The following is a 13,418-nucleotide window of genomic DNA, read 5'->3' on the forward strand; positions in this document are numbered from 1 at the left end:
GAGTTAAAAATGTTTGTCAATTTCCCCCATTAAATTATATAATAATAACACCAATAATGATACTTGATCATATAAGACTAGCCGAACGGCCAATAGGTTACAACAGAAAAGAGAGAAGAGTTTAGTGAACTGCAAGTGGGAATAACACAGCAATAAATAGATATATACTATTCAGCAATGAACAAATAAACAAATTGCAGCCACTCTTAATAGCATGGTTATGAATTAATAAGCAGTTTTCATTTCAAAGGCTTCTTCAAAATACATTCTTTTCAGAGACATTTTCCTAAATGAACACATTTTCAAAATGCATAGTTTCCCTATAAAACGACGGGCTTACTAATAACATGCAAAGCGCCTAATCAGCAATAACTTACCAAATTTGATATGTAAGTAAAATTATACGTAAAAGAAATTAATATTTAAAGGAATAAAACCGTCCATTTTACAGCTTATGCACCCAAGTTCATAATGAAAGTGATCGGGAATAATTCGAGTGATTTATAGTCCGAGCAATCGTGACAAATCTGTGCCACTCGTCATGACGTCATGAAAGAGTCTGCGAGGACGTTCTAGACGACAAAATGATATCACTTCAGTGGAAAGCGTTGCGTGCTTGATCTTTTTGCTCTGAAAATGTTATCTTCCCTTTCTCGACACAACGAAAATTGCCTTCTTGAAAGGATAAGAGAGAGCCACTTCTGCAATGCACTTGGATAGGACGCAATTGCGGTACGATGAGTTTTCCCGGGGAAACGCTGCCAAAGCCTTCGCTGCCAACCTAACCGGTGGCTTTTTTTCAGTATGAAACGTGTGTTTGTGTCGTGTATAGCAGTCGTGCAGCATAACTGCTCACTCCATATATTTTGATATTGACCTCTTAAGCAATGATGAAGTGTCCATCAGAATAAGAAGTGGCGACAGACGAATTTCCGTGGGTAAGAATTGTTATTTGATCACTGGACCTGCCAGTTAACCCTGTGGTATCTGAATACATCCTTTGATTTATTCATTATTTCATACCAGTAATTACCATGCGATTATTTATATATTATCCGCCTGCACTGCATCATGAACCCAAACAGTTACATCGGTGTTTATTACATCAAATACTGACAGGTATGTAAGAGTGAGGACAGGTCACATCCAGAGAAGACGTTACATCTCGAGCTCACAAAAAATTGTATTTCTAAAAAAAGTATTTCAAGCATAAACGAAAACAAAAACAAAAACATTTTAAAGAGATGCCTGACCGACCCTACAGGCAAACGTGAACTACATAGCGTGAATGAGTGAATGCAGTCCCGTCATGCAAAGCCTTCCATCAACGTTCCGTTACTTTTTTCCCCAGGGAATTTGCAGTTAAAAAATATTTCGTAACGTTGGTAGAGTAAATAACATCTGTTAAAAGCTTTTAGGTTAAATGTCAACTTTTTAAGGCTTCTAAACGCAGACTTTTAAATATTTTTCCACGTGATGTATCAAAAATTACAAGTTCAATTATCCATCATTAAGAACCTTCCCCCCCCCTCTCTCTCTCCTGCTAGACATCATTGAAGGGTAACGGTTAACTAGTTAAAGTAACGTCGGAAAGTAATCTTCCGGGTTGAAAATCTACAGTCGCATGTGTTAAAAGTGATCTAACTGCTCTTCTGGCAGAATATATCTTCATCATGCACAGTTACAATATTTTGGAACTCAGATTTGTTTTTATAAAGTGCTTCATGTCTCCTTTGCATTGGATATCACTACGCTGTAGAACAATTTATGCCACTGAACTATGATACTTTGGAAGCTTCGAATTATGGGCAAACAAGAGACAATGACGAAAAGACTGTTAGTAATTTGTGAAATGGTTGATTGGTATTATGCGGTGGAAGGTCTATTGTTAAACAAAATACTGCAATTAGTATTGAATGAAGCTGATACTGTTTCTGGATGAAAGTGTTCTTGTTATGTTCAGTAATTCTTTTGTGTGAAATATTGTTAGTTTTATGTGAAAAGTGATCCTCAAAAATTAATAATATTACTGTGATTCTATTTTGAACATGGTGGAAAAGCGTCGTTACTCTTACGATAAATAGCCTATGTGTGTACTGGAATACAGGAATATTAGTGTTAAGCATTAATATTTGCATTATTATCCGATGGCACTTCTCAGTGTATTAGGTAACTAGTAAAGATGATCAAGGATTTAGTTAATGACTAAGGGCTATCCGAAGAAATAAGGGAAAAAAACAATTCCATTACATGGTTTTCATGTAATGGAATTATTTTTTTCCCTTCATATATAAGAATAATGCAACACGAAATATGAGAGACAGTGAGGAAACTCTCGGGCACTGAGAGAGAGAGAGAGAGAGAGAGAGAGAGAGAGAGAGAGAGAGAGAGAGAGAGAGAGAGAGAGAGAGAGAGAGAGAGTTAATGGGCAGCCAGCCAAGTCTTACCCTACGAATATTCTGTCAGAAGACGAAATTGGAATATAGGTGTTGCTACTTTCGACGCTTATAAGGGATTGTCTGACGGGGTTAACAGGGTTGGGGCGAATGTCTGGGGTTGGATAAGGGGAAGCGGAGAAGAATTCTCTTATGTATCACCTTTAAAAATTGATGGGTAGGATGCAACGTTTACAGACAACACAAATCCCAATTGATGGTTGTACACCAGCTAAGGATGGATTTTGCATATTTTAACTCGTGGGAGAAATGTATGCTTCAGCACTTTTATGACTGTGAGTGTATGATAACATAGCTTACACACCACGGACGAAGGTAAATAGTGTGTTCGTAATGTAACCATATATATATATATATATATATATATATATATATATATATATATATATATATATATATATATATATATATACATGTGTATGTATGTACTGTATGTATTTGTGAGTGTGCAATATTAGTTTGGTGTGTAATACAGTCACAAGTATATATATATATATATATATATATATATATATATATATATATATATATATATATATATATATATATATATATAGACATACATTATATATATATATATATATATATATATATATATATATATATATATATATATATATATATATATGATCAGACTTTAATACTACTGTATATCACTACGAGTATAATGACGAAATCAGATTGCGGCCATCCCCTTGATTAGGATAAGAACCAGTTTTTATGTGATTTTCTAAATTACAACAAATCCAATTAGAAACTAATCTTCTTAAGAGGAACACAAAATAGGAATACGAATTGAAAATTCACTGCCTTATTATGGCTTGAGTTGTAACCGATTAAGATTACTATTTTCAAGATTCTGTTCGCTTCTGTTACTGTGGTCTCATGAAGTTTGTAGTCCTTGTACTTTAAAATTTGCTTGGACTTTGAATTCTATGTCGAAGCTTCCACTCATACACTATATTTCGGCACTTTTGTTTCACCTCCACTTCAAGCAGAACCCTAGTCTTGTCCTCTTCACACAGCACACACACACACACACACACACACAGAAATTTATATCCGCATAATATACCAACTTCATATCTCATATTATCAGTAACTAGGCAAAAGGGTATTCAAATGCTGATCAAATTACGTTCACTAGGATGGCACTGCAGTCGATAAAATATAGCGTTACATATATATATATATATATATATATATATATATATATATATATATATATATATATATATATATATATATATATATAAATTATATATATATATTAGATATACATAACGAGAGAGAGAGAGAGAGAGAGAGAGAGAGAGAGAGAGAGAGAGAGAGAGAGATAAATGATAACATGAGGGAAATTACAGAAGTCCCGCACGAAGATGAGCAAATGATGAAAGGAGATGGAGATGGTTAGAGATGTCCTTCGCACATCCGTGAGGAGAATATTAAACGACAGTACCAAATGGGATCCTGTGGGAACCAGAAGAGTTGGGAGACTCAGACCTACTTGGATGAAAACGATGAGACCCAGGTTGGAGATGCGTGGAGATTTGTGGAAGTGAATGCACAGGAAAGATACGAGTGGTGAGAATTTCAGAGGTTCTTTTCGTTGCAGGCGATGGACGTGATGTTGACAATAGTGATGAGAGAGACGAAAGACAAAGATCATAACTAAGAAGAGCATATAATGAAAAGTGTGGTTGCCATTGGGGCTAACATCTACACTCTTCAGTGAGGACAGGTGACAAATGCATTAATATATATTTCTAAGAAAAGGACTTTATATACAGTATATATATATATATATATATATATATATATATATATATATATATATATATATATATGATATATATGTATATATGTATGTATGTATGTATGTATGTATGTATGTATGTAACCATAAAGAGATAGAGAACTTTTCTTTAAAATGAAGCTATGAAAGATCTACAGTATAAAAGACACTATCCAGTAAGTTTCTTACATCTGAGGAATCTACCACGCACGTGAGAAGAGTAACAGTATTTGGGTCTTTCCCACTTTCGGCTACTTATAATACTTTACTTTCTCTATTTCATTCAAATCAGTTGTTTTCCTTTATCCCTCCTGGGCTGGGCAAATGTGCCTTATCTGTCCTGCTTAAATACAAGTGAAGTCTAGTATCCACACTCTCTCTCTCTCTCTGGTTTTGGAACACTATTGCAGAACTGGCCTATGCTTTTAAGCGAATGACCCGAGAAGTAAGTGTTTAACGAAATAACCTTGTTACAAAAAGCAGAAAAACGAGTGAACATGCTAAAAGACAGTGAAAAATTTAAGACAAAAGGTAGAAAGAATGACTTTCTGAACGAAAAGTAAAACAGAATAAATAATAAGTTTTTCATTATCACTAAAGAAGAATATTTTGAAAACTTTTAAAACAAAGAGTAAAATCGTTTACAACTTGCAATGAAATAAGAAGGAACATATAGTCTTGTTAACGAGAACCAAAATTAAATTAAAGAAAAATATAATATACTAACGTACAATTGAGAAAATAATTAACAAACCATTTTATCAACGAAAGGTAATTGGTTAAAAATGCTATAACCTTTACTTAGAAGTAAAATTTGTGACTTATTTAAATACTAATGTATTCTCTTTATCAGTCTTGACAGTTCAGAACTATTACCTTTACCATTTTGTTTGGACACTGTTCATGATTTATACACACACACACACACACACACACACACACACACACACACACACACACACATATATATATATATATATATATATATATATATATACATATACGGGTATATATATATACATGTATATGTATATGTATATGTATATGTATATATATATATATATATATATATATATATATATATATACATATATATATATATATATATGGAGCCTGTGGCTATCGGTTACAGCAGCAGCCAGGATGTAGAGGTCTGTGTTCAAAACCCGCAGCCGACTGGTAAAGAGGCAGACACTTTGCTATCCGTGTAGACATCCCGGGATTATATATAATCAACGGATATAAAAAAGCAAATGGATGTTATAGACTAAATACACACACAAAACAAAGCCACTACAACACCTTCTAAAAACATAACAAACATCTCACGTCACTCGAACTCTCGCCATACCCGGCGCAATAACTTCGCTGCTAGGGCGTTGGGTCGGGTATGATACATGAAACATATACGTGCGGGGTCTAGCGATGTCAGGCAGGGCAGCCGATCGAGACCACAGGTCTACCCCAAAGCCAAATCAAAAGTCCTTCAAAGAAGGCATCGTGCTTACCCCTACAAAAATGGGAATAAAAGCACGTTAAAAGAAGAAGAAGAAGAAGATATACATATATATGGTCGGCAGATAGAATCTACTGGTCGCTTTTTACCGGATACGTATGCACCTGTAATAAACAGTCTTCTCTTAACTTCTCAGATTCTTCACACTTTTTGGAAAGGCTGGTCACTATAAAGACTGTGCTTCTTTTGCCAAAATATGAAGAAATTCTGACGTCCGTAGCTGGATTCGAATTCTGCTAGGGGCGTTAGAATTCCTTCATATTCTCGTATCTGGATCCCAGTTTTTTTAGTAACAAGCGTATCCAATAAATGTAAAGAATTCGACAAGTTAAGAGGGCACTGTGGTTATTACAATACATACATACACACACACAAATATACAGTATATGTATATATATATATATATATATATATATATATATATATATATATATATATATGTGTGTGTGTGTGTGTGTGTGTGTGTATGTATATATGCATATATATACACACAAACATATATATATATATATATATGTATATATAACTATATTGTCACGAAGTGATCAAGTACCTGGTTATTAGACAAATAATAAGACCAAAAAGTTACCTCACTTCGACCAGATACTTGAAACCTCATAACAAAAATATTAAGACTGAATACTATAAAGGTACAGTGATCCCATAAAACTTACTTATCACTTGAGAAAATCAATGTAGCTTTATTAAGTTATGGGTGAGGTAACAACTAATAAGCTATAAACAGACTAGTGGAAAATGGGCATCACTTTAACAAACACTATAATGGTTTCCCTGGTTCTATTTCACCTAGATAAAGGAGAACTAGACAGATATATCACTTGCCTTGTACACATTCATTAATTTCTCTAATCTATGGTGGTCAAAATGAAACACTGTGCTTTTAAAACTTTAAACAAATTTATTTCTTAGTTCAAAAGTTATATGCAGAGATCACAATCTCAAAAAGATTTACTGTTATCTGACGACAGTGTAAGGATTAAGTATTTCTTAACCAAGATTAATTCACAAACTTTAATTTATCAAGAAAGCAATTTGGTTAAGTAAAATTCAAACCATTAACTTTCACTCAAGTTTTAAACATATACTTAATTAATTAAACCCAACACAAGTGTTCACTAAAATATTGTTGATTGCAATCCACATAAGTATTCACTGAAATCTCAATAATAAGTATGCACTAACAAAATGCTAAGTAATCACCAACACAAAACTTTGTAACACACTGTGTAATTATAAAATTAGAGCAACAAGATAACACAGACATATAAGACTGAAATATGCAAAAATGGAAATATACCAACAGTAATTTCACTAAGTCAAAAATATGTTTAAAGGTTATATCAATCATTCAAAAGATCAACTTCACTTTTATAAAAAAAAAAAAAAAAGCTAAACTCATGTCTTTCTAAGACTTTCTCAAAGACAACACTGCCAAGTCACAATGACATGCGCTTAGTAATATACAGTTAGCAGCAAGACACATTAGAACTCACTATAAGAGATATTATCCACCTCTTATCAAAATAATAATTCTCTATCACAATAACAGCACAAAACATATCAAGTAAGAATCTTACTTCTTTAACAGAAAAGAGTAAAACACATTTTCACAATGCTTGCACAATATAAATACCTTAGATCACTCTTACAAAATGCATACACTTCGTGGGTGAATTTATCAAAACTTATACGTATAGGAGAGCAACCAGTATAACACCCTTATACATGAATGATAATAGAGAGAGAGAGAGAGAGAGAGAGGGGGGGAACCTTATGCCAGCAACCCCTTTGCCTAGCTAATTGTTTTTCATTCAGTGCTCCTCTTTTATCTTCAAGCCCTCCCAGAATACATGATACATAAAGTGTACATACATTACACATACCTGTATACATGTACGGTATACATACAGGACTGGAGCTTCAAGCGCCTTATCTCAAAACACCTGGGTAAACAGAAAGAAGTATTTTGGACCAAACTGGCTCGGCTGTCAACGTGTCAACTTCATCTCTCTCACTCCCTCATACTTTTATACTCAGATTATGGAAAATATAATAGACATAGACAAAGATAATAACTTCCGAATAGGAACACAGAACAAATGTGTAACAAGCATTTGGTCGATAACTGTCAACTCATCATGGATAAGCAAAGAGGCCCTTCGAACACGACTTCCTCCAAACACTTATGTCAATACAGGATGTGCCTAAACGATAAGAATCTTAACCTTCCTCTCTACTTGGTATATTACGAATTTGAGTTCATAACACTCAGTATTCATTTTAATATACTGCACAATATATTAAACAAATGAAAAAAAAAATATCAAAACATATTTCAGAATCACATGATACACAATTTATCTGTAAGAAAAAGACATTTTAAAATCATATCATCATATCTCACAACAAATGATGAATCTGCAAGCAAAACATCAAAATTTTCACAGAGACACATATCATATTATAATTATAACACATTATAATATATATATATATATATATATATATATATATATATATATATATATATATATATATATATATATATATATATATATATATATATATATATATATATATATATATATATATATATATATATATTATATATATATATACCATATATATATATTCTATAACTCTTATATATTTTTATATATATATGTTACTATAAAAAAACCTGGGATATATATATATATATATATATATATATTATATATAATGCCAGTATATATATATATATATATATATATATATATATATATATATATATATATATATATTGTAATAACCACAGTGCTCTCTTCGGAGACTCTTCACACTTTTTGATTCAAATTACTACGGATGATACGAGAATTTCTTCATATTTTGCCCCTAGCAGAATCACATCCGGAGACTTTAATACTCAAGATGTGGATTCAAATTCATACGGATGTCAGAATTTCTTCATATTTATGGCACAAGAATCACAGTCTTTATATATAAATGTGTATATATATATATATATATATATATATATATATATATATATATATATATATATATATATATATATATATATATATATATATATATATATATATATACAGTATATATATATATATATATATATGTTTGTGTGTTTTTTCTGCAGTATCACGCGCCTAACCAAAATACTGTTACATCCATAACCCTGATGTATATGAGGTCATTTCATGCAAATGAAACATGAAACAAATCTTGAGACTGCTCATAATCACCTGTAGTAGTCTTAAAGCTTACTCCGGAGCAGTCAAAATTGCCTGATCCTTTGAGAAAAAGTCTATTATATATATATATATATATATATATATATATATATATATATATATATATATATATATATATATATATATATATATATATATATATATATATATATATAATAAAATTATATGCACATCTATTGCTTCCCTTTGTATGTCTGTTCGGGACTGATTCACCAACAAGACCTTTGACACTACTGGAATATTTTCAAAAACAGGAAGGCATAAATAACACAGGATGCATTTTAGTAACATACATAGCAAAATCTTGTTTGCTACTCTTGTACGCTTGCCAGGAATTGTGTTCCTGGCGCCCTGTTAATGTAGAAGATAACCTGGCATGTCTTTTTCCTGAGCTGTTTATTCACATACAGAAAAAATGGGTAAAAATTCAATGTTAATGCTAGGATTTCTTTTAATATTGGCCAAGGTATTTAAGGGGCTGCAATAAAAATAACATGAAAATTCGATAAGATCAGGATAAGCACACTGCTGTTTATGCACGTTCAGTTAATTAACATGGAGGCTATTAGTCAAAATCAGTAGGTGATTATTTTAACAAAAATGTGTTTTGAGCTGACAAGGGATAGTGAGACATATATGTATATATATAATATAAAATCAGACTTAATTACTAATTAGTTACCTAATATATTTTCCATGTATTTGTACGTTTTTTTTGTTGGAAAATGTTCATTAGCGAAACTGTTATTGTTTACCAAAATGAGAATATATTAAGTGTTGTACTTTTATAAATATGTAATCAGCTTATTCATTCCAAGGTCATTTTTTGGTGGTCAGTCTCTTCCCTTGTATAATCCTTTAATTGACTCCTCCCTGCTTTTGAGGCAGTTAGGCCTAATCTTTTGTAAAACCTCTCAAAGATTTACTTTTGTTTGGTAGGTCCACTATTTTTTAAACTATGTTGGATTCCAGGTGCATCTGTTCTGTCAATTGTAATGAGCTTTCTTGTAAACTTACTTTTATATTTCTCTTTAGTCTGTTAGTAAAGGACCGTGTGTCGAAAGGCCTAGCAACCACTCTGTTGTTTCAATTTTCCTCTGTGGCATTTGCCTTATTTATACATTCATCACGTTCCATATCTTCGTGATTCAGTTTATATATATATATATATATATATATATATATATATATATATATATATATATATATATATATATATATATATATATATATAATATATGCATGCATTAAAGTGTGTAAAGAATACTTGGATTGAGTCACAAGTTGCCTCTCTCTCCTTCTCTTCCTCTCACGCACGAGATTTCAATACGATCAAATAGCCCGCGAGACGCTAAAACAAGCCCGCATAGCAGGCTATGGCACATGAGTTAACGCAACAAGACTCACAGATGATGCGTATAAATGTCGTCATATTTGCAAGCATAATTAACTTTTCGAACTTCCTTCACTGGAGTTGGATGGGGACAGCGCTCCGTAGACTTTGCTGCAACTTCGTTTCTAAAGGTCGAAAACCTATGCAGTATAATTATTTTCAAATTTTTCATATTTTTCGGTGTTAGCCATTATAGCTATGTAGTCAGGAGAGACCTCTAAACTCAATCGTTAATACTGGATAGATAAACAATTTCAGCTAAAATGGCTATTTTAAATACAGTCCATAAATAAAAACAATTTATTGTGATAAACATGCACGGATTATAAACTGACATTCACGTTTAATTATTAGCTTAAAATATTTCACTAATCAAAAGTCCTTTGTTAAAGGATTAGTATAAACATACATATACACCCACACACAAACACATGTATAATATATATATATATATATATATATATATATATATATATATATATATCTTCGTTTAACGTGCTTTTTCCCATTTTTCATATGGGCTAAGCACGATGCTTTCTTTTGAAGGGCTTTGATTTGGCGTTGGGGTAGGCCGTAGCCTCGATCGGCTGCCCTGCCTGACATCGCTTAGACCCCGGTAGCACATGTGTATATGTATCATGCCAAATCCCCAGCTCCCTTTCTCCCAGCAGCGAGGAGGCGTGAGTGGTTAGGCCGACAGTTCGAGACGTGTAAGGCGTCTGTTATGTTTTTAGAAGATGTTGGAGTGGCTTTGTTTGCGTGTGTATTTGTCTGTAACACCCATTTGCTTTCAGCAAACCTATCCGTTGATTACATACATAATCCTGGGGTGTCTACATGGATAGCAAAGTGTCCGCCCCTTCGACCGGCCGGCTGCGGATTTGAACCCGCGACACAGACTTCTTATGAAGTCAGAGTCTGCTGCTCTACCGACCGAGCCATCGAGGCTATATATATATATATATATATATATATATATATATATATATATATATATATATATATATATATATATATATATATATATATACCATATACATATATGTGTGTGTGTGTGTGTGCACAAGACACCTGATCCGTTTTTTGGGAGCGGCAGCTCCTGATGAGTTGCTAGTCTGTTACCCTTCTAAGAACTGGTCAAACGAACTGTATAACCAGTTGTGTAGCAACTTTAATGCTCTGTCCTAAGTTGTCCACCTCGGGTCATGGGAACTCTTGTTATTTTGATCTGGGTATTGGCAACTAATGCTTTGATGAAAGATAAGTCTAATATACTCTGGATGGAGCATTCCAACGCTCCGCTCTTGGACAACTGTAACACTAAATTCCTGAGGATCTTTAAATCTAGTGCACTGATAACAAATACTCTCTTAACAGCTTAGTCTTCGTCTGCTTGTAGGCAAATTTAATGCTTTGTTTACAGACAACTCTAATACTCATTGATTGTTGTTTGATTCCGTGTGAATGTGTCATAAGAATGAGGGCGTGTGTGTCACCTCCCATGGAAGCATAAGCGGATCAAGACGTTAGTCTCTTTCCACCTGTCTCTAGATTTCTTTCACTTCCTGACTTCCTTCAACGCAGATATCACCACAGAATTTAGCTGAGCGACTGGATTTGGAAACTGTTGTCATGCTATTTGGCACCTTGAAAAAATTCTTTGAAAGGTGTGTTACAGCCTTTGTTTAGTTAACAGCTAAAATATTACAGAGTTTTCCTTTATGTAATCACTGTAGAAAGCCACCTATAATCAACGCTCCCATGAAAGCAGCAAGTCTGATAACGCCATTAATTATTATTTCTGACTTGATCAAAATCCAACCTGTTAGAATATGGGTCACTTAGGACCGTGGCCTTCAGAATGCGCGTTCCTTCCCCATTAGTGGGTCGGGTCGCTAGGACGTTGCCGGAGGAACGAAAGCGAAATGCATTTTTCTCTAGTAAAATTAGAGAGAGAGAGAGAGAGAGAGAGAGAGAGAGAGAGAGAGAGAGAGAGAGAGAGACAATACCCGTACAGCGACTCTACCCTTACAAGGGAGGAGAAAATGAAACAACGTTAGCTTATGAGAAATAACGGAATGGGAACTTATTCAAAATAAAAATAAAAAATGTATCAAAGGGGGAAGTCGTTCCTCGTTTTCGATTTTGGCAAAAGTGAAATGAGGAAAAGAAAGTGCGAATTGTGTTTCTATAGTTTCCAGGAGTTAACCAAGACATTTCCTTCGAGTGGTTACGTGGGTCGTTACTAACACGCAACGAAAAAGTGAAAATATAATTTTTGAATATCCTTGTTTGTGAAAATCAAATATATTTCAATGACATTAAAGAATTCTGGAAAGACTTAGGACGGGCAAGACAACCCTCCTCCCCCTCCCATGTACTATAATTACAAATTAGATACGTAGCGAACACTGCGCTGTTTGGTGTGTCATTTATAATTACTTTAATGGCATCGTTCACGCCAGCAATTGTATATCATAATATGTAAAAGATCTTTGAATATAGTACAAAAAAAGTTCAACAGACAAGTTTGGAAATTATATGTCATGTTGATATAAACAAATTATTTTGCCAAATGTCTAAAAAAAAGTTCAGTAGATAAGTTTGGAGGCTATATGTCATGTTGATATAAACAAATTAATATTTTACCAAATGTAAGGAAAATGGCCACTGAATATCTGATGAACAATTTACCATTAAATGCAATAAAAGGTTTCCCATGGTTACTTAATAACCATGTCCTCATTCTCTGATCACTGATTACAGATGTATAAACCACTGTTAATGTATTTTGTCATTTCGATGGGTCATATTTCTGGATGCCATGAGCGTTATTAATTTCGCAATTTCACTATTAAGGCTTCTTTATCTCAACACACTGAAAGTTAAGTACTGCCAAATCATGAAATGACTGTCATGACTTTAGTCTCCAAAATAATATTGAAGTCTCCATACTAGCCAATCAAAGTTTGAACGTATGTGTGTGTGT

General features: G+C 33.2%; 1 protein-coding gene and 1 long non-coding RNA gene across 3 annotated transcripts in view; one reads left to right on the top strand and one right to left on the bottom strand.

The window, feature by feature from the left end:
- Window positions 1-13,418, bottom strand: part of LOC136833974 (uncharacterized) — a 280,020-nt gene that overhangs the window by 45,945 nt on the left and 220,657 nt on the right. The window lies entirely within an intron of this gene.
- The window catches only part of LOC136833960 (uncharacterized), a 194,414-nt gene continuing 181,776 nt past the window's right edge, over window positions 781-13,418 (top strand). Inside the window, exon 1 of one of the 2 annotated variants that reach the window (XM_067096239.1) lies at window positions 781-938. The gene's annotated coding sequence lies outside the window, so the exon portion shown is untranslated. Of the gene's footprint in view, window positions 939-992; window positions 1,120-13,418 lie in introns of those variants that run through there. The other variant, XM_067096245.1, reaches the window with a different exon arrangement.

The sequence above is a fragment of the Macrobrachium rosenbergii genome, chromosome 4 (assembly GCF_040412425.1).
Source record: "Macrobrachium rosenbergii isolate ZJJX-2024 chromosome 4, ASM4041242v1, whole genome shotgun sequence".
Classification (NCBI taxonomy): Eukaryota; Metazoa; Arthropoda; class Malacostraca; order Decapoda; family Palaemonidae; genus Macrobrachium; species Macrobrachium rosenbergii.